The 21,672-nt window shown below is 38.8% G+C and overlaps 1 pseudogene; it reads right to left on the bottom strand.

Annotated features, from left to right (window-relative positions):
* Window positions 1–13,352: 13,352 nt before the first annotated feature.
* On the bottom strand, window positions 13,353–14,434 carry LOC103287174 (keratin, type I cytoskeletal 18-like; annotated as a pseudogene).
* Window positions 14,435–21,672: the final 7,238 nt, after the last annotated feature.

Genomic DNA, 21,672 nt, shown 5'->3' with positions numbered 1-21,672 from the left:
GGAAGAGATTAACCAAAGATCTTATATGCATACTAGAGGCCTGGTGCATGGATTTGTGCACCGGTGGGGTCCTCGGCCTGGCCTGCACCCTCTCGCAATCCGGGACCACTCAGGGGATGTCAAAGAGCCGGTTTCGGCTCGATCCCCGCAGGCCAGGCCGAGGGACCCCATCAGTGCACGAATCCATGCACCGGGCCTCTAGTAATAATAATAATAATAATAAAAAAACTAGTTGTAAACAGTTTAAGCAGTGGTTCCTATATTCATTATTTTCTTGCTTTTTAATATAATTTTATTTCATCTCTATGTACCAAAATACATTTACTGTTTCAAGAACTCATTTTAAATTTTATTAAAAGATCATGATGTGCGATCAAATCTTTGCGATTTCTTCCATTTACTGTTACATTGCTAAAATTCTTCCGTATTATTACTTCTCATTAAATATTGATCCATCTTATATTGTTATGTCTATTTCACTCTCTGACCGTAACCGGAATTTAATTATCTGGTCTTCTGTTTGTGGACATTTGGGTTGATTCTCCCATTTTCTGTTACTGTGAACAGTGCTTCTGAAATTATATTCTTATGCTTGTTTCCTATTGTGCATGTACAAGAGTTTCCCTCAGTTACATGCCTAGGAAATGAGTTGCTAGGTTATAGCATATGTGAATTTTCCACTTCAGGAAACAATGTCAATCTTTTTACCAGAGCGCTTGTGCTGTAGCAAATAACTTTCTGCTTCTGTGTGTTATGAATACAGATAGGGTTCCTACTCTCATGGGAATTATATTCTAGCTAAATAAATACACGAGATAATTCAAGAATTATGCAGTTTTATGCAAAAAAATAGGTGGGGGGTTGGGAGCTGGGCGACGGATGGTCTTTAGCCAGTTTCTCATTGTTAGAGGTAGAGGTGGTTTTAGTTAGTGTGACTGTGGAAGGCCTCAGGGAGGGACATGTGAGGCAAGACCACGAAGAGGCAGCTGCGTCAAAATCTGGGACTCCAGGTGTGGCTAGCGCAGAGTCCCTGGGGAAGGGATGGACAGGGTCTGTAGCAGGAACAACAACAACACCAACAAAACACCATTGTGGTTGGGAGGCAGGGGACCAAGCGGGAAGTGAGAGGTGGGCAGAGCCAAAGCCTGACAGTGCAATGAAGAGCCATAAAAAAATTGACATAGGCGAGTGATAATGAGCTTACTAAAATTTTGGAAATGTCACTCTCACTACCGTTTTGGTAACGAATACCAGACAGGAGTGAAAACAGGGAGATCCATTAGAAGCAATTGCTAGTCTAGGTGGACGGTGACGAGGCCTTAGACTAAGGTGGCAGTGGAGAGGAGAGAAATAGTGAGATTCAGGATGTGTCTTATAGATAAAGGGACAGGAATTGTCGATAAATTAGGTTTGGATTTTTAGGGAGGTAGAAGCTTTTAATGTAGTAAACATGCCCCTTAATGGTAAAAAAAAGAAAAAAAGAAAAAAGCAGTATGTTATTTAGAAACTTTGTCTCTGATTTAAATAATTTGCTCAGGGATTTTAGGGGTGTTAGCTGATTTTTTTACTCATCCACCTGAATCTGTTTTCTGGGCTGTTCCAGCAAATGTGAAAGTTGGTAGCTGGGCCTAGCTCCAGTCCTTTCCTGCACATTTTCTATCACTGTTCCTGTTTTGTGGCCGTAAACCTCTGGTGACATTTGTTAATATCATCGCTAATCTCATCAGAAAAGTTGTCAGGCTCATGATGTCAGATACAAATTTTCCAAAAATCCAACTTTACTTGAAAGTTCAAACTTTATCATCACAGATACTGACAATTATTTTCCTTCAAGTGACAGGCTCATTTCATTTTTGAGAAAATATCTGCCATATATCATAGTTTGAGTAACCGTAATTTGTCTTGAACCTCTCAAATAAAAATGGTATTCAATGAAATTCTGCTCTACTTTTTATTATTTCCTTTCTTCTGCTAACTTTGGGCTTTGTTTGTTCTTCTTTTTCTAGTTCTTTAAGGTGAAATGTCAGGTTATTTTTTTTTTTTTTGAGATTTTTCTTGTTTATTGAGATGGGCCTGTAATGATAAAACTTTCCTCTAATTACCACTTTTGTTATATCCCCCAAATTTTGATATGTAGTATTAACATCTTCATTTGTCTCTGTATCTTTTGATCTCTTTTATTTTTTCTTTGACCCAAAGAAAAAATTGTTTATAACCTTGTTTAATAGCATGTTATATAATCTTGACATATTTGTGGCTTTCCCACTTTCTTTTTGCAGTTGATTTCCAACTTCAAAGCATTGTGGTTGGAGAGTAAGCTGGGTGTGATTTCAATCTTACTAAATATGTTGAATCTAGTTTTGTGTCTCAACATATGGTCTATCCTTGAGAATGTTCCATGTGTACTAGAGAACAAGGTATAATCTGGTGTACTGGGATAAAAGGCTCTGTAAATATTGATTATGTACATTTGGACTAAAATGTCATTTAAGACCAATATTTCCTTATTGATTTTTTGTTTGGATGATCTATCCTTGTAGTCAGTGAAAAATGAGGCTTGTTCATCTTGCATCTTAAGCACTCAAGTGATTTTTTCAAGACAACCACATGTTGTGTTTTGAAATCTAAAGTGCTTTTATGCATACTTCCCATTTCATCACACAGAACAGTAAATAGATACATGGATTCAACAGAGGCTGCCAGTTCGATTCCAGTCAGGGCATATACCTGGGTTTTGATCTTGATCCCCAGTAGAGGGTGAGCAGGAAGCAGCCGATCAATTTTTCATTCTCACATCGATATTGATGTTTCTCTCTCTCCCTCTCACTTCCTCTCGCTCTAAAAATCAATAAAAACAATAAAGCAACAAGACCATCAACACAGCAGAGTAAATATTTGCACAAGAACCATAAAGGATTCATGTACTATTTAACAGTGAAAAATTATTTTATTTTGATTATTGAGTTTTAGGCTTATATTGATAGATTCTTATATATTACAAGTTAGCCAATCATTGAATTGGTTTGAATGTAGTATTTGAACCTCTCAAATAAAAATCATTCTTTTGAAATCCTTTAGTTTAAAGATAGCTTAATCATTAAAAAAAAAAAGATTTACTCTGAGGCACACACTTATATTACTCATTAGAAATATTAACTTAAAAGTATTTCCTAGTTTAATTTGATGTCTCAAATTTAGCTTGTAGAGGACAAAAATGCCTAAATTAAACAGTTGCTTACTTTTCTGTCATATTCCAGGAACAATGATTTTCCTTAAGATGTTTTGTAATGAAATTTAAAAAAAAAAGTAAATAAAACAAGCCGTAAATATGTATGGAATACAGATAGTTGCATCTTTCATTACATGTTTTACCTAGATTTTTACTATAAACTCAAATGAGAGAGAATAAAGAGAGTAAACACTTTTATCCTGGTACAAAAACAATAGTATTTCTCAGTAGCATCGAAGCATTTTCTCAAAAGATATGGATTGTGGATTTGGAAAACAATAAATAGTTTCTTTTTAAGTATGTTTCATAAAATAATCTGATTTGGCTAAGCAGTAGAATGCTAAACTTTAGGTTCATGTGCCCAGCCTCTCTGTTTCAGTAATTATGTCTTTCACAAGACTGCCACCTGACGTTCCAATTCTTTATTAGCAGCTAGCTCAGTATTTCATTTGGCAGCTTAAAATATTTTTGTTCCTTGTTATTTGGCCACATTAATATTACATATGCGTATCTCTTAATAGGCAGGCTGTTCTCGACACGGTGATAAAAATTAAGACCCTTAAGTAATTTAATTAAAAATATTGACATATTTGAAGGGATTTAGATAGGATTCTTTTCCAGTGGCCCCAAACCTTGCTGATAGCTTCTCCACTACACTACCTTTTATGCCCTTGTTATCTACACACCTCCCATCTTCAATAGGTAGTTAAGGCAGCAGCCTTTGGGGTTGCTCCATGGTGGTGGTGGGGGTAGATTTTATCCTAACACAATGTAAAAATAATATTAATTAGCTCTTCAGTAATCAGAGTGTCGGATACTTGAGCCAATAGTAAAATGTTTAATTAGGAAACAAGTTATCTTCAAGAAGGTGTGAATGAAATTACTATAAATACTAGAGGTCCGGTGCACGGGATTCGTGCACTGGTGCGGGGGAGGGGGGGGGGGTGTGGCCTGCGGGGATTGGCCTGCTGTGGGAGTGCTGCTCATCCTGGTCAGCAGAGTGGCTGTGGACCTGCCCTCTGAGCGGCTGCTCTGCTGCGGGAGCGCACTGACCACCAGGGAGCAGCTACTGCATTGAGCGTCTGCCCCCTGGTAGTCAGTGCATGTCATAGCAACTGGTCAGCCGGTCATTCTGGTCGTTCCGCCATTCAGTCACTGGGCTTTTATTATATAGGATGATTTAAGGAAAATTATTTTGAAGTAAAGTAATATTCTTACTCAGCCAGCATGGCTCGCTCAGTGGTTGACCTATGAACCAAGAGGTCATGGTTTGATTCCAGATCAGGGTACATGCCTCAGTTGAAGGCTCGATCCCCAGTGTGAGGTGTGCAGGAGGCAGCCAATCAATGATCCTCTCTCATCATTGATGTTTCTATCTCTCTCTCCCTCTCCCTCTTCCTCCCTTCCTCTCTGAAATTAACATATATATATAATAAAACAATATTCTTTCTAAATATTTATTACATGTGATTGATGCTTTAATTACTAGTAATTTGCATCTGTTCATTTATATTGATTTTCTAAGGCCTTCTATCAGTGCATACTTTCCTAAGTATAAGTTGATAATGACTGTTTTCAGTAATGCCCAGTTTAAGTCAAAAGAACATCATAATTAAAATCCTATATTTGACAAAAGTTAGAAATGAATACAATTGTGTTCTTTAAAAATACTTTAGATTTTAGATTTTCATAAATTCAAAAACTGATCTAGGCAGTGCAGCATGATGTAAAGAACATATGGCTTAAATTTTGACTTTTTCCTTTCCTGGTTCTTTGTCATAGGGTCTCTTGTGTAACAATGCACAGCTTTACTTTACTTTTGTGTGAATTGGGCCAAATGTACCTTCATAGGTGGTTGTGACTATTAAATAAAATTACATGTATTAAATAGCAGTATATGGCCAGTAGTAGCTTAAGATTGGTCAATTTTGTTGATCTTTCTCAAGGACTAAGTTTTTGTTTTGTCCATTTTTCTGTTTTTAATTTTTTTCCCTGTTGTCTCTTTCTGCTTTGGTATCTTTACTATTTCTGTCTGCTTGCTTTGCGTTTACTTTTTTTTTTTTTTACTAGGTTCTTAAGGTAGGAGGTTAGGTTATTGACTTGAGTTGTTTTAGTATTTAAAATACAGGCATTTTCAGCTGTAAATTCCCTCTAATCACTGCTTTCACTGCATCCCGTAAGTTTTGGTGGTTGCATTTGTGTTTTCACTTGTCCCCAAACATTTTCTATTTTTCCTTGTGAATTCTTCCGTGACCTGTTTGTCTTTTAGGATTGTGTTGTTTCATTTTCAGTTCCATGTGCATTTCTCACTTTGCTTTCTGTTATTAATTTCCAGTTTCATTCCATTGTGGTTAAGAGTGCATACTTTCAGAGCACATTGAGTCCTTTTAAATTAATCAAGACCTGTTTCATGGTCTAACATATTGTTTATCCTGGAGAATGCTCCCTGTATACTCGAGAAGAATGTGTATCCTGGTGTAGGTGAAACATCCCGTAGATGTCCGTTCGGTCAGGTTGCTGTATAATGTTGTTCCAGTCTTCTGTTCCCTATTAATCTTCTAATTGTTTCATCAATTATTTAAAGTAGGGTATTGATGTTTTCAACTATTAGTGTTGTATTCTCACCTCTCAACACTGGCAGCTTTATGAATTTTGGGACTCTGCCGTTAGTACGTGCATATTTGTAGCAGTTTCATCTTATTGACAGATTGGCCATTTTATCAGTATAGAATGTTTTCTGTCGTTAGTAACAATTTTTTTTTTTTTCTTAAAATCGTTTTCTGTTAGTATTAGTATAGCCACTCCAACTCTGTTTTTGGTAGTCTGCATGAAACTTGTTTTTCATCCTTTCAGTTTATGTTTAAAGTATGTCTCTTATGGGCAGCATATAGTTGGATCATGTTTTTAAAAAAATTCATTCTGCCAATGGAATGTTCAGATGAAGTGTTTCGATTTGAAGTGAGTCTCTTGTGGACGTTATATGTAAGGGTCCTGTTTTGTTAATCTAGCCAACCTATGTCTTTTGATGGGGACGTTTAATTCATTAGCACTTAAAGTAATTGTTGATAGACATGTATTTATGCAATTTTATTATTCATACTTTGGAGCTTTTCTTCTTAAAGAAAACCCTTTAACATTTCACATTATACTGATTTGTTGGTGATGAACTCCTTTGGCTTTTTTTTTTTTTGACTTGGAAGCTTTTTACCTGTCCTTCGATTCTAAGTGATAGCTTTGCTGGGTAGAGTAATCTTGGCAAGTAGTTCCTTGCTTTCATCACTTTGAATATTTCACGCTAATCCCTTCTGGCCTGCAAAGTTTCTGTTTAGAAATCACCCACCAGTTTTACCGGAGCTTCCTTGTAAGTAACCAACTGCTTTTCTCTTGCTGCTTTTAAGATTCTCTCTTTGTCTTTAACCTTTGTCATTTTAATTAAGATATGTCTTGGTGTGGGCCTCTTTGGGTTCATCTTGTTTGGGACTCTCTGTGTGTTATCCTGTCCCTTCGTTTGAGTTTTTCTGACTTTTTTTCTCATGGTTAGGGGTTATGGATTTTTGGGAGAGGTACTATTGCAATTCTGTTTTAAAAATTGCTTCTTGAGGAACAAACATGGACAAGATAAGGTAAATATGAGACATTGTTCTTATCTTCCAGATTTTTAAAAAAGATTTTTGATTGATTTTTAGAGAGAGGAGGAAGGGAGGGAGATTTCGTGGGAGGGAAGGACGGAGGGAGAGAGAGAGAGAGGAAGAGGGAGAGAAAGAGACATCAATGTGAGCTCCAGACACCAATCTGCTGCCTCTTGCAAGTCTCCTACTGGGGATTGAGTCCGTAACCCAGGCTCTGCCTGGGAATCAAACCGGTAACCTTTTTGGTGGACAGGATGATGCCCCGGTCTTACCTTCAACATTTTTATAATTTTTATTTAAAATCATACAAATCACATATCCACGTATCCCACAAAACTAGAGTACATATTTAGTCTCATTACCTATAACTCTTTCTGCCCTCATTTATTGCCTCAATTTATCATCCCTATGGTGTTCATGTAAGAGGCATCATTTTGGCTATCATAGAGCACTGTACATATTTGAAATAAATATTTTTAAATAGCTCATGTAGCATTATGAAAATGTCGCACTATTAAAAATATTATCTGCAACATAACATTTAATTCAAGGGATGGGAACCTGTTATGTTTTCAGGAGTGTTAGTCTAGTATTTATATTTCAATAATGCAGCTGAGATAAGGCACACTATTTTTGACATGGTCTGCAATAATGTTATTTAAAAGGATTCTAAGGATGCTGTGATGACATCTTGGACTCTTGCATCAGCCACTTTTCTCCTTCACTATCGCACCACCTGCTGCAAATTGCAGGAAATTTCAGCACATTAGCGCGTGCTGTACTGTCCTTTGCCTTTGCCAAGTTAATTCTGACAAATGGAAGATTAAAATTGAGGTGGTAGAGGTGGTAAACCACATCCTTTGTGTCAGATAAAATACCTCCTGGGGTATTTTTCTGGTTTCGCTGAAGCAGTGATTTTGTCCATTGTCAATGAAATGTGAATTTCCTTGAGCATAAGAGCATGCTACTGCCTTGGGGGACATTTCTTAATTACTCCGAATACAACTTGTATCATTTAAATTTCAAGCAGCAGAACTACCAACTGAGTCAAAACAATTTGAGGCTTAGACAAAGGAAAACTGAGATTTTTTTCAAGTATACTGTATTTTATTTGAAATATAAACTTTTGGTGGGATTTAGAGAATAAAATGAAGACATATATTTTTGGGAACAACACGGTAAAGTTCAGATGAAAATATAATTTGAGGTCCAAATTAATCATGTTTGGTAGCCCAAATAGGTTTGTTCTTGATATGTAGAATAAGCAATTTTTTTAGCCCCCAAATTAGAACCTTGTTGCCTTCTTATAAGTATTCTGGATCACACACATTTAAGTACATGTTAATTAAGCACACATATACAGTATATGTACATACAATGCTATGGAGCTCCGTAGGGCATTTGATGTAAGCAGACCTTGCTCTACTTGCCACCTAGAATGTTTACAGTTGTACTACCTTATGTACTATCCTATATAATAAAAGGCTAATATGCAAATTGTCCCCTCGGGAGTTCGACTGCTCGCTATGACGTGTGCTGACCACCAGGGAGCGGCACGGAACGAAGGCAGCCAGGGGAAGGAAGGCCCCGGCCAGCAGCCAGCAGCCAGGGGAAGGAAGACCCCAATCGGCCCTGATCGCAGGCCAGGCCTAGGGACCCTACCCGTGCACAATTTCATGCACTGGGCCTCTAGTACTACATATAACATTCTAACACTGCAGTAGAGTCATTAGCATTTAAAATAAGAAGTATAAATTATTTTGATGTAAATTAAGCAGTACGGTTTGTAATCGTGTAAATTTTATTGGTATAGCCTTCATGAGAATAATTTGCCCCCACAGACCCAAGAATTCCAAAATAAAACAGTTAAAAGAAGATGGTGATTTTCCTTCTTTTAGATTGCCAGAGCTCTCTGCTAAGAAAATACGACTTCCCACATGTGCATATGTTACAAACACCATGGTTTGCTTCCCTTTTGCACAGAGGGGGCCTTATTTGAACAGTATGCCAGGCCACTAGGTAGAGGTTAAAGGTGATAGCAATGTTACTATTTTCTTTCATTCATTTCAAGCCTTGTATTAACCACATGCGACTAATGAACAACCCCTCCATATTTAAATTGATCAATTCTGAGTTACAGGATTAAAAATGGCTATTTATACAATTTTTATACTCTTTATTTAGGAATGCTATTTCCTGTGCTTAAATTATTGGTCATTTCAGAAAGTAAAAGCATATCATTTTGGGGGCTTAATTTTTGTGCTTGTTTCTTATGTAAATGCCTGATCATGATCCAGCGGGCTGTTGGATAAAGAAAATGAACTGAAGAAGCTCTAGTGAAGATTCTAGGATCTGGTTTCTGGAAACCCAGTAGATCTGTGTGGGCGTGGTCTGTGTGGGCGTGGTCTGTGTAGGTCTGTATTTTTTTTAAGCTACTCAAGGGGTGCCCAGTTAAGTTTAGGAGTCAGTCATACCATCTTTATGTAGTTCTCTTAAATACATTCTGAGGAACTCCTGGCTTTTGGGTTACCTGGAAGGTACTGAGATGCGCAGGCAACGAATAGCTCTTCTGTTGTGTTAGATGCCCAGTATTTTTGATGGGAGGACTTTTATTTTGTAGTAAGACTTGAAATATCTGACTGCCCATAAAAGCATGTATAGTAAATATAGATATTGATTTTAAAACATTATTTTTTTACACAGTGTTTTTGCTATAACATGATGTATGTATTTCTTAAAAAAAAGTCTTGTGGTTTTACAAATCATGTACTAAGAAGAAAAGGTCTGGTAAAAATAGGGTTGCACAAATAACTCAAAATCTCTACAGCTTTGTATTCAGAGCACTAAAAATAGCAGTAGCCGTCTTAATAACTGTGGACCCTGCAAAAGCATCGCCTACCAAGAAGGACTCCTGGTGGCTAACTGGACTCAGATTAAAAATAAAACAGAGCCTCGCAGCCATTTCTACATGGGGACCTGTCACCCAAAGTGCACTTCAGGGAGAAGCCTGACTAAGCTGCCTGCCTCATGCACTGAACTGCCTGCCCGCACTGTGTCCCTGCCATCCGAGCAGCCCTTAACAAAGGTGTTCCTGGAATTGTTTTCAACTAATAGGACTGAGGCTTTCCCTGTACTATTGGAGCTGTGCATCTGTATCCCCAACAGCATCTTCATCAACCAATCAGAGTGGCTCCATTATAACAATATAGGACAGTGCCTTTTGGGCCAAAGTACAAGGATTTGGAGACGGACCAATCAGAGACCAGGGGGTGGGGACTTCAGTCTATATAAGTCAGCTCTGCTCCTCTCTGGCTTAGACAGGCTCTTTCCCATTCCACCTAAGAGCAGAGCTGTCTAGCCCAGTGGTCGGCAAACTCATTAGTCAACAGAGCCAAATATCAACAGTACAACGATTGAAATTTCTTTGGAGAGCCAAATTTTTTAAACATAAACTTCTTCTAACGCCACTTCTTCAAAGTAGACTCGCCCAGGCTGTGGTATTCTGTGGAAGAGCCACACTCAAGGGGCCAAAGAGCCCATGTGGCTCGCGAGCCGCGGTTTGCCGACCACGGGTCTAGCCCAAGAGGGGCCTCCTCTCAGCTGTGCTGCTTCACAGCCATGCTGCTTCCTAATTGGACTGTAACACGCGTGAGCTCTTCCGCAGCTGGGCTGCATCACAATGGAGCTGTTTGCACTCTCGGGTAGAAAAAGGAAGCCTGAATTTCTGGAGTTTAGTTTACAGATTTCAGAATAGGTGGGCTTCAAGGTTTCTTCTAGCTTGGAGATTATTTGACTCTGAAATTTCCGTTAAGTGCTCATGGCTGATTCAAGTTCTTTATGTTCTCTGACACAAATACTTCTCTGGCCCTTCATTCTTTTCAGTGGGACATAGCCACCGGCCAAATTCTTCTTCACTGTCCTAGACATCTGCATCAGATATTCAATCTGGCAAATATTCCTAATTGCAGAGATGATGGCCTAACAAAAATGTCAGCAACAGCATAGGAATGGCCCCCATATTGATTCACAACCAGGGGCCACGCCGGCGATCATTGTGTCTCTGGGTGTCATTTGCTGGATGTCCTGGGGGTGAGTATTGGTACCCTTCCTGATATCCCCAGACATTCTGGTTAATGGCTTACGTCTGTTTCATCTGGGAGTTTTTAAGGAATTACACAAAGTTTACTTTTTGCCTTGTTACTTTTCCCCTCGTATTGTCCTAAGTTCTAATTGAAATAATTTCCCCCTTAATGTTTGAATGCTCAACCAGCTTGACACTCTCAAGGAGAATTTGCTTTTTTCAGTTGTTGTTAATAAAAATAAATCCCTAAATAAGTTATGAGTCATTGTTATCAGTGAGTGTGTACATATCCTTGAGCTTTTCGGGGGCAGAAAAAAGGATTGAGAATCTGTTGAAAAGATTCTGGAAGAAACAGCCTTAGTTTTTTTCTTTGGAAAACAATGCTGCGCGTGACCTGTTTTCTCATTGTATCCTCATTTCCTGGAACGTGGTGCACCTGTTTTTACTATTAAGCTCTTTAACGTGACTGTGTAGTTATTGAAAGATTATAATGAATTCAGTTCTCAATGCTTTTTCTTCTCTTAAAAGTTTAGTTTTCTAAAATCGAATTTTATATCTAAAATACCGTATTTTCCGGCGTATGAGACGACTTTTTAACCCAGGAAAATCTTCTATATGCCCAGTCGTCTTATACGCCGGAAAATACGGTACATAAAATTCCCACCCTTTCCCTGGTTTACTTTCTCTCTGTCACTTGTCATTTGCTCTGAAATTTGTCACAGTGCTTTGAAAATAGTAAATGGCTGTACTAATCTAAGGGGATATTTTAATTCCGGCTGGTTGGTTGATGCTGGCAGAAACACCAGTGAAGGTTGAGTCGTCTTTTCCATTTGTTCATAAAAAAACTCCTTGCTAAGTTCATGGACATAGTTGTTATCTGTAGAATCTTTTACTGTGATAACTGTTCTTTGACTTGGAGATTCTGATGCACTGACCAGATAGTAACAGCACTTGCTTGGGGTTGGGCGGAGGAGATTGTCTAGTTCTCCTTGGCAAATCTATGACACTTGTTACTAACATGTTGGATTTCCAAGCTCATGAGGATTTATTAATGTTTATCCCCTCTGTGTTACATTATGTCATGAATCCATGTTTTCTCAGATATGAGCCTGTTACAGGTAATTATTTGACCCGATTCTTAAAATCATTTAATTTCAAATATTTAAGAGTTGGTGAACTAAGTTTAGTATATTAGAACGGGATTTTCCTGACTTTAACTTTTTTTCACATAATTGATCATTTATTCTGGGATGTCAATCGTTTCTTCTTCCTGCTCAAGTGGGATTGATTTATGATGTTTCTGTCCTCCACTTTAAGGATATTCCATAGTTCACGCAGCTTTTATGTGGTCCTTCTAAAATAGTAGGAACTAATTAATGACAAACATGCTGGGTAGAGTCTTAGGATTAGTCAGAGATGGTTCAGATGTGTGTAGGTGTTACCATTGTCCATAGTAGATCGTGTAGGAGGACACAGAATGTCATTGAAGGCAGTAGAGGGTGCAAGAGCCCATTTGGGTTAGAAGTCAAACAACTTGAAACCTCTTACTATGTTGTACCGTGGAGAGCTGCCCCACTTTTACTTGGTTAAGTCATTGCAAGGTTATCTGTAGCCCTTTGGTTACTTTTTTCTTTGTATTTCTTATCTTTTTACCATTTTGTTGTTCATTCGATTAACATTTTTTTTAGAAGGCTGTTAGATAAGGCAGATAATATACAACGAAAGCATTCAATATAGCTTTTAGGAATTAGTGCCTATAAAGGAAATACGACAGGTAGAGGAACCTGTAGAACAACACTTGGGATATAATCAGCAAGATCCAGACTGTTAGAGATTATATCGGACCTGGCTTTGTCAAAAATATATGACAGAAAAAGGCGGGAAAGCCTTTAAATCACAAGAGGTTTAAGAGATCTATTAGCTAAATATCATGTGTGGACTTTCTGATGTAAACAAATCAATTGTTAAAAAAAAAAAAAAGGATTCCTGGCCATTGGAAAACTTTGTACACTGACTGGCTATTTGTGATATTAAGGGATTAGTGGTTAATATCTTTAAGTGAGATAATGATATTTTATTAATTTAATTTTATGAGAATTTTGATTTCTTATCTAAAGGAGCTTAACATTTTTTAGTAAACCCAAAACCTAGATTCATGAAACATCTTTCTTTATTATACCTTCCATTTTTCAGCATCTATTATTTATAAATATTATGTTGCATGGATACCTTATATGTACTGTTTTATTTGATGATTGATTACAAAATGGTTAATCATGGTTATTCTATTCAGATGAGGAAATTGAACCTCAGAGATCTTGTTTTATTTACTTTTCGATGTTTAATGGTTTCAGAACTTCTTATTTGCCCACTGCACCCCAGTGGGGTTAGGGTGTTCCCCGCTTCTGAAGCTTTAATGCCTCAGAACTTTGGGGTCAACCTCATACATGTCTTTGCTGTCCACAATCCTGCTGGTGGTAGTTTTTTGGATGGATTGCATGGAGTTGCTGTCTAGGGTGTCACCAAGATTGAAGTCCTCCCCTTCCTCCAGCAGGCGGCAGTAGGTGTTGATCAACCTCCTGCTTGACCTTGATGTTCAGCAGAGCTTCTTACTCCTGGCCCTGGCCCTGGCCCTGCCCCTCCGCCCGGGTCTGGGGCATCTCTGACTCCAGGGCAGCTGGATCCTGTTGAGCTGTTCCATCTGCATGGCACAGCGCATCTCCACCTCCCTCAGGCTGTTCTCCAAAGTGGCCTTCAGATTTCTCATTGAGGCCACATCGATCTCTTAAGGACTGGACGGTACGTCTCAGCTCTGTGACTGTCACCACAGCAGCTCCTATCTCAGTGGTCTGCAAGGTGCCCACTGTAGTGCTCTCCTCAGTGTGCGGGGACCAGTACTTGTCTCGCTCCTCTTGGTTCTTCTGAGCCAGCTCATCGTACAGGGCCCAGGTGTCTGCCATGACCTTGCTGAGGTCCTGAGATTTGGGGGCACCAACTCCACGGTCAACCCAGGGTTGGGGGTCTGGTTGCATAGACCTTTTACTTCCTCCTCGTGGCTCTTCTTCATGAAGAGCAGCTCCTCCTGGAGAGCCTCGCTCTCAGTCTCCAGCTGCAGCCCAGTGACATGGGTGCCATCAGTGACCTTTGGGAGCCCACTGATGTCCCTCTCCACAGACTGGTGCATGGCCAATTCCATCTGTTTTGATTCTGAAGTCATCATCAGCAAGATGGGCATTGTCTACAGAACTTGCAAAGATCTGAGCCCTCAGACCCTCAATGGTCTGCAGTAATGCCTCAGTCGCTGACCTGGGGTCCCTTTTTCTCTAGGGGTTCCCAGATTTTGCTCTGTAGTATCTGATTACCAGCCCCCAGGCTCCTCACTCTCTCTAGGGAGGAGGCCAGGTGGTCATTCAGGCATTGCATAGTTTCCTTCTCTGTCTGGATGGCCACGCCTCTGGACCCCCAGCCACAATGGACACTGGCGGAGTGGGACATGGAAATCCTGGAGCACCGAGCCCCTTGTGCCTGCATAGGCACTGGCCCTGCTGTTTGCCAGCTGGGCTGGTGGCTGGGCAACTGCCAGGAGCCCAGGGTCGGGTAAGAAGCTGGAGCAGGTGATGAAGCTCATGTTGTGCAGTGAAGAAGGCCAAGACTCAGGTTCAGGCTGCTGATCGAACTTAAGAGATCGTAAGGAAATTAATTAGGATAATAAGTGGCATAGAAGGAATTTGAATCATTTGCGCTTCATTAAATTAAAAACTATCTACCATTATTTCTAAAATGGAAACCATGGATACTCAAAAATACTACTGTTAAAAATTCCTACTGTTGTTTTCAATTACTTTTATATTTAACTTGACTGCTATTTATAATAGTGAAACAGTAGCTGATGCATTGCATGCCAGTAAGCAATGAGTTAGATTCTAAACCTAGCTTACCTTACCACAAGGGAATCGTGATATAACTTGGAGATGCTGAATTGAAAAAAAAAAATAGCTTCATCATTTTGCCAGTTCGGTTTGAGACATTGTAAAATGTGCTTTGCATTCATTATATCTTTGGGAAATGTCAGATGAAAAGCACCACAGATAATAACCTTAATGTCTGGCTCCAGCAAAATCAGAAGAAATAGGCAGATATTCAATTCCTAACTAATGTGTCATTCAAATTTAAATATAAGTCTGTATGGTTTTAAAGAGCTACCTATATTAACTTTTTTTTAAAAACCTTTCTATTATATTTTATTCTTCAAAAGTTTTGCATTATTATTTTTGCAATTGATAAGTTTTACCAGAAGAAACTTCTATAACAGAAGATAATGGGAAAAATGCCTGTCTCCTGAAATAGCTTTAAATGAGCAGGTAGAAACTTAATGCTCCTTTCTAGGAAAATAAAACTGAAGAATTACTGATACCAGAGTAGAAGTATTCTTATTTTATTATTACTGTTGTTTTCTTAAACTTTTTTAAAAAGTTGAGAGAGAGGGGGAGAGAGAGAGAGAAACATCGATGTGAGAGAGACACATCAATCAGTTGCCTCCCATACTCAGCCAGACCGGGGATCTAACCCACAACCTTTCACCGCAGGGGGCGACACTCCAACCCACTGAGCCACACTGGCCAAGGCTATTGCTTAGTTATTTATTTTTACTCTGTTGCTGTTCAGAACTTCTTGAGAACAACAGAATGAATACCAGTTAATTTCCCTGGTTTAAACATAATTGGCCTAAAACAGGTTATTTTGTAGCTTGAACATCTATGATATATGCCTTGAAATTTTAAAGCAGAATGCAAAATCCTATTGAAAGTCAGAAACCTCATCAGTACACCTGGACAGACATTTGCTGGTAGTTAGTGCTATCCTAAACCTTTTCTTTCCACACATTGCTCAGAGGCCCTTGGTCGGCACAGCCCTGGCGAGTGGTAAGGAACCGGTTGGTGCACAGAATGTTTCCAGTTTCTGCAGGTGGAGACCTCACTCTCTCTATGGGATCGAATCTGGCTTTTTTATTTTTATTTATTTATTTATTTTTATCAAAGCTTTATTTCATTCAGCTTTCTTCCCCCCTTTCTGTGGTATTCCTTGCGCCATCTTTCTGTCTTTCCGTGTATCTGCAGTGGTAACAGTACCAAGTTTCTTTTCACATTTTTCGCACGCCACCCTCCTCGGTCCCCTTAGCCGCAGAAGCGGTGGCAGCTTAAAAACATCAATCGGAAACATACTTATTTTAAATCAGAATCGTAGATGTCAGATTGGCTTCTATCCTTTGAGGATGGGGTGAGTGTGATGTGAGAAAAATGCTTCTAATTCTGTAAGTAGTTGAGTGTTCTCTATAACTTTAACTAGTTACTGCCGACTCCCACCTTTAATCTTTTTTAAAAATATATATATTTTATTGATTTTTTACAGAGAGGAAGGGAGAGGGATAGAGAGTCAGAAACATCAATCAGCTGCCTCCCGCACACCCCCCACTGGGGATGTACCCGCAACCAAGGTACATGCCCCTGACCGAAATCGAACCTGGGACCCTTCAGTCCGAAGGCCGACGCTCTATCCACTGAGCCAAACCGGTTTCGGCTCCCACTTTTACTCTTGCCACCCCTTGTGGGTGGCAGCCGGGGAGCAGGCAGAATAAGATGAGTAGCTGCTGCTAAAATTACTTCCCTCTCAAATAAACACAGTCGAGTGAGCTGTCCAGGTAAGAATATTAGTAGGTAAAGAGTAGATTAAAACATTCGATGTATGGCATTTTTCAAGTAGTTTAGTTGAAGAAATGCTAGTAAGTTTATGCAATACTCTGAGCTTTTCAAGTATGCAGGCTTAGTATAGCCTATTTATTTATTTAGTCCCAATTTCCCCCATAGTGATTGCATCCTTTTCCCTCCCAAATCTTCCACTGAGAGAGACTCTAGTTAGATCATTTCTGATTATTATTCACTAAATTCATATTTAGCATTTTTGCAGTATTATTAATATTAGGAGGAGTTCTGTTATAGTGGTAACCAGAAGTACTATATGTACAGTTTAGTTTCTGCCAAGATCATAATTTTCTAGCCCTGAATTTATGAAAGTTGTAGCCTTCTTGCACTATAACTCACTGACTATGGAATATTCAATCAAAATTCTAACTCAGAAAGTATTTCCTTTCATTGAACATTATATTAAAGGATACTCAGACTTCATTATCTTTACAAGACCTTTTACCATACCAATTGTGACATAATCAATTCTTAATTTTCAACACTATACCTTTACATTGATTAACTGTGGTCCACTTCCTTTAGTCCTATAGATTTACTCAGATAAAAATATTGTTTTAGTATTGAATGGTCATTTTAAAAGATGAGTGATTCTGTTAAATTTCTTTTTGCCAGTGTTTTCATTTAATCACTATATGTAGATACTCTGTTTCTGTGGTCTTTAACTCATTGCTAGGATAATTATAACTTGTTTTAGACTTTACCTTTCTATGTTAACAATTATATAGTTTTGATTTGTGTGTGTGTGTGTCTGTGTGTGTGTGTGTGTGTATGTGTGTGTGTTTTGTATATTGAGAGCAAAAATGAGTACCCCCTCAGACCAGTGAAGATTTCCTGAGATCTCTGGAATCGAATGTATCTGATAATGCAAGCATTTCTGTTTTTATTACTTACTGAGTCAGCCAATGGAATGCTGAAGTTAAGACAACTTTCTTATTTTGTGTGTCTATGGCTGGGTAGTTGTATGCATTGTTCTCTGTAGCCTCTGATTATTTTAATTTTATTTGGTAGAATATGTTAATGTTGATACTATGTCCTTCCCCCCTTGGCATGAAAATACCTTGAGCCTCTTGAGAGTTGGGACAAAGTATTCCTGGGTTGGATTTTGTGAACTTTTGAACAGGGAAGCAGTAAAAGAAAGGGATGTGCCCTAACCAGTTTGGCTCAGTGGATAGAGCATTGGCCTGCGGACTGAAGGGTCCCAGGTTCGATTCTGGTCAAGGGCATGTACTTTGGTTGCAGGCACATCCCCAGTAGTGGGGGTGCAGGAGGCAGCTGATCAATGTTTCTCTCTCATTGATGTTTCTAACTCTCTATCCCTCTCCCTTCCTCTCTGTAAAAATCATTTATCTATCTATCTATCTATCTATCTATCTATCTATCTATCTATAGATATAGATATATATATATATATATATATATATAGATATAGATATATATATGTAGATATGAATGAAAGGGATATGGCTTATCAGTTTGACATGAAAGGGATGTGGCTTATCAGTTTGGCAGTAAGTAGATGCAGTCTCTGCATTACAGACATAGTACGGACATTAGATTCCTTTATCAATGAGGTGCAAATACCATGGATTTGGGTCTTCATAGGTTGGGGTGGGAAATACGTAGAGAAGGGATTACATTCATATTAATTCCTGGTGATCAGATTTTAAGCCAATCAGGAAAGGTAACCACGTGGTCTTCAGGAGCAGAGGCCTCTGGGAACTTCACAGCCTCAGGGATTGGATTGACTGCTTTCTTTCCTCCCTCCTGCTATTCAGTACCTTCTGTTTGTGCTAGGTTTTCTGTAGCTCCAGAAGAAGGGAAAAGACAATGGAACACGTTGATTTTGAAGTTAAAAGTAATCTTTAAAACTCGGAATAGCAGAGTCAACCCCGTGAGAACAAGTCTTGGAAGGTCTGGTTGGTGCGTGCGTCAGATCGGTGGGAAGGGTTAGTCAGTCTGCCCTCATGTTCTGTGGCAAATAGTGCTGACAGTCCACTTTCCCGGGTTTGAAAGGGCCTGAGGAAGTGAGGTGAAGCAAAAGAAATAGGTGAAAGGAAACATGGGATTAATAGAAACATCTTAAAGGAGTTGACATTGTTTAGAAGAAAAAGAAGACCTAGGTACTTAAAATAGGATTTAAAAATCTGGTTCTACACTGAGGGTATAAAAGGTTATATTTAAAATTAGTTATTGGTTTTTGTAAGGGTTATATGTGCATCATATAGTGAAAAACTGTCTCCCTCTCATTCCTCTTCTCTGGCTGTATTCTTTCATTTGGAGACCACAGCTGTCACTGGCTCTATCCTTCCGTAGATATCCTGAGCATGTGTAGCCATACATGCTGCTTCTTCGTCTTCTTTGGAAATGTGAATTGCGGCACTTCCTCTATACTATTCCATACCTTTATCTCTTTCTTCCTCGCCTTCAAGTGGCCTTAGGGTTTTGTTCCATGTTATGACCAGTAGGGCTGCCTTGCGTTTCTCACTTAACTGTATACTAGTAGCATTCCATTCTGTGGCTAGCCCATAATTGAACTATGTAGTTTTCTGTTAATGGGCAAGTAAGGTTGTTTTTGCTATTTCTATTTTTGTGATTGTAAAGTTTACGACAATGAATATTTCTGTTCATCTCTTATTTCCACATGTAAAAATAAGGTCATGTCCTAGAAGGGGAATTGCTGAGCCAAAGATATGTGCATTTTGAATTTTGGTAGATTTTTGTCAAATTGTCTTGCACAGAGGTTATGTCATTTTATATTCCCATCAACAGTGTATATTTGCTTTCCCACATCTTGTTTCAGTTTGTTAAAACCTTTAAAAATCTTTGCCTGATAGATTGAAAAGGGCATCTTATTGTGGTTTTTGCATTTCTATTATGAGTGAAATTAAATACTATGTTTTAAGGTCCTTTTATATTTTTCTATTATTATTCTGTTTATGCTCTTTGCCTGTTATCTTCTGGGTTGTTGAGTCTTGCATATATGTAGGAACCCTTTATATATTAAGGAAATTAACCCTGTGTGATATGTTCCAAATATTTTTTCTCAATTATTTACTTTTTACTTGGCATATATATGTGTGTGTGTGTGTGTGTGTGTGTGTGTTATTTGCTATATACTAGTATATATCTCCAATATATATTTTTTGTTTGGGGAAGATTTTAAAATTTGTAAAATTTGTAAATGATTCAGTTTTTAATGGTTTCAGGGCTTCTTAAAATTATAGTTAGAAAGGACTTTCCCACTGTGAGATGATAAAAGCTTTCCCTATGATTTCTTTTTATGGTTTTATTTTTACATTTAAATCTTTGATCCATTGGGAATTTATTTTGACGGATGAAGTGAGGGAGGGATTAAATTTCATCTCTTCCAAATTTTTGGAACATGTTAGGGGATTTATGGCATAGAGAGATCTCAATACTATGTTAATTTTTAAAATGATTATTCAGGCCAAAATTTGCTATGGAGTTGTCTGGAGTGGAAATTATTGGACTAGTTTGCAATATATTTCTGTGTAAATTGTTCAGGGATTTTTTTCCACATTTGTTGCTTTCAAGAACCATTTCTTTTATAAGTGTACTAGAGGCCTGGTGCAAGAAATCTGTGCACGGGTAGGGTCCCTAGGCCTGGCTGGCGATCAGGGCTGATCAGGGCCTTCTGGCTGCCGTCCAGGGCCTCCCTTCCCCGGCTGCTGGCTGCTGGCCAGGGCCTTCCTTCATTCTGCGCTGCCCCCTGGTGGTCAGCGCATGTCATAGCGAGCGATCGAACTCCCGGTCTCCCAGTCGAACACCCGCTGTGACAATTTGCATATTAGGCTTTTATATATAAAGATTCCAAAACCGAATTTTGGTTTCTAGCAGAAATACATTTGATGACCACAGTCAGTAGATTAAAATAATACAGAGTTTTGAAGCAGCAAGATGAATACAGCAACACATTATGTAAGTTATAATTTTATAGGAAAGAAAAAAGTACAGTATTGTATAAATAAAGTCAGCTAGAAGGTCTCTTTTCCTTATTTTCAAGTGTGAAAATTCAAGGGTATCCCAGTGGATGCCTTTAAATTTTTTTTTTTATCTGATCAGATTTCATAGATAATCAGGGCTCCATTAAAGGGCAGAAACCTATGACTATCTGACATGTCAGTGGATGGCACCAGTATGGCCGATTTCTAAGTAACAGTGTGTTGATGCCTGTTATATAGATGCTATACTTTTCACTCAATTCCCAGAAAGTCATTTATTGCTGCTATTGGCACCTGTATATTAAATTATGTGCAAAAGTGTCACATGCTTTGTATTTGATACAATTTTTGCATGCTTTTTATTTGATATAATTGTCAACATCTTGTAACTTAGGATGCTTTTTGTTTTTTTTTTTTAAAGCCTTGGACAGACAAGCTTGGCTGTGAATGTCCTACTTTGGATACCTGAGCAAAGGTGTATATGGCAGTTATTGCTGAGGGGAAGGAAAGATGGGTGTGTTACATTGGAAGGCATGAGGTTGGCCCGGTCCCTAGACTTATCTTGTCTATAAATTGTGATCCTCCTTAACTGTGAGATCTATAACTGCGCCTCTCAGCGTGCTTGGCCCAGGAGAGCTTTACCCATAGCGTTATCTTTTCTAGTTTTCCAGTTTCTTTTTCTTACGTCTGAAATAGCAAAAAGATATAAGTGAGAAAAGCATGCATTTTGAGAACATCTAATGTTAAGTGGTCACGTTCAGTTAAGAAGAGACACATGGTGATGATGTAAATAATAAAGAAGGACTGAAAGCTCCCCTTGGTTGGGGCTCTGCATTGGGTTATGTAGGTCACCTCCCAGGGCCTCGGGCAGTGGGAGGGGTCTGATGTCACAGGTGTAGCAGTCAGTGCAGTGAGTATGCGGTGTGTGATTTCCTGTCTTACCCACTGTAATTAACCCGGTGCGTAATAGACTGTGGCCGGCATGGTCACATATCACTGGTGTACCGGC

Source organism: Eptesicus fuscus, chromosome 23 (assembly GCF_027574615.1).
Source record: "Eptesicus fuscus isolate TK198812 chromosome 23, DD_ASM_mEF_20220401, whole genome shotgun sequence".
NCBI lineage: Eukaryota > Metazoa > Chordata > Mammalia > Chiroptera > Vespertilionidae > Eptesicus > Eptesicus fuscus.
The sequence above is the reverse complement of the archived record's forward strand: the minus strand, read 5'-3'. Positions and strand labels throughout refer to the sequence as shown.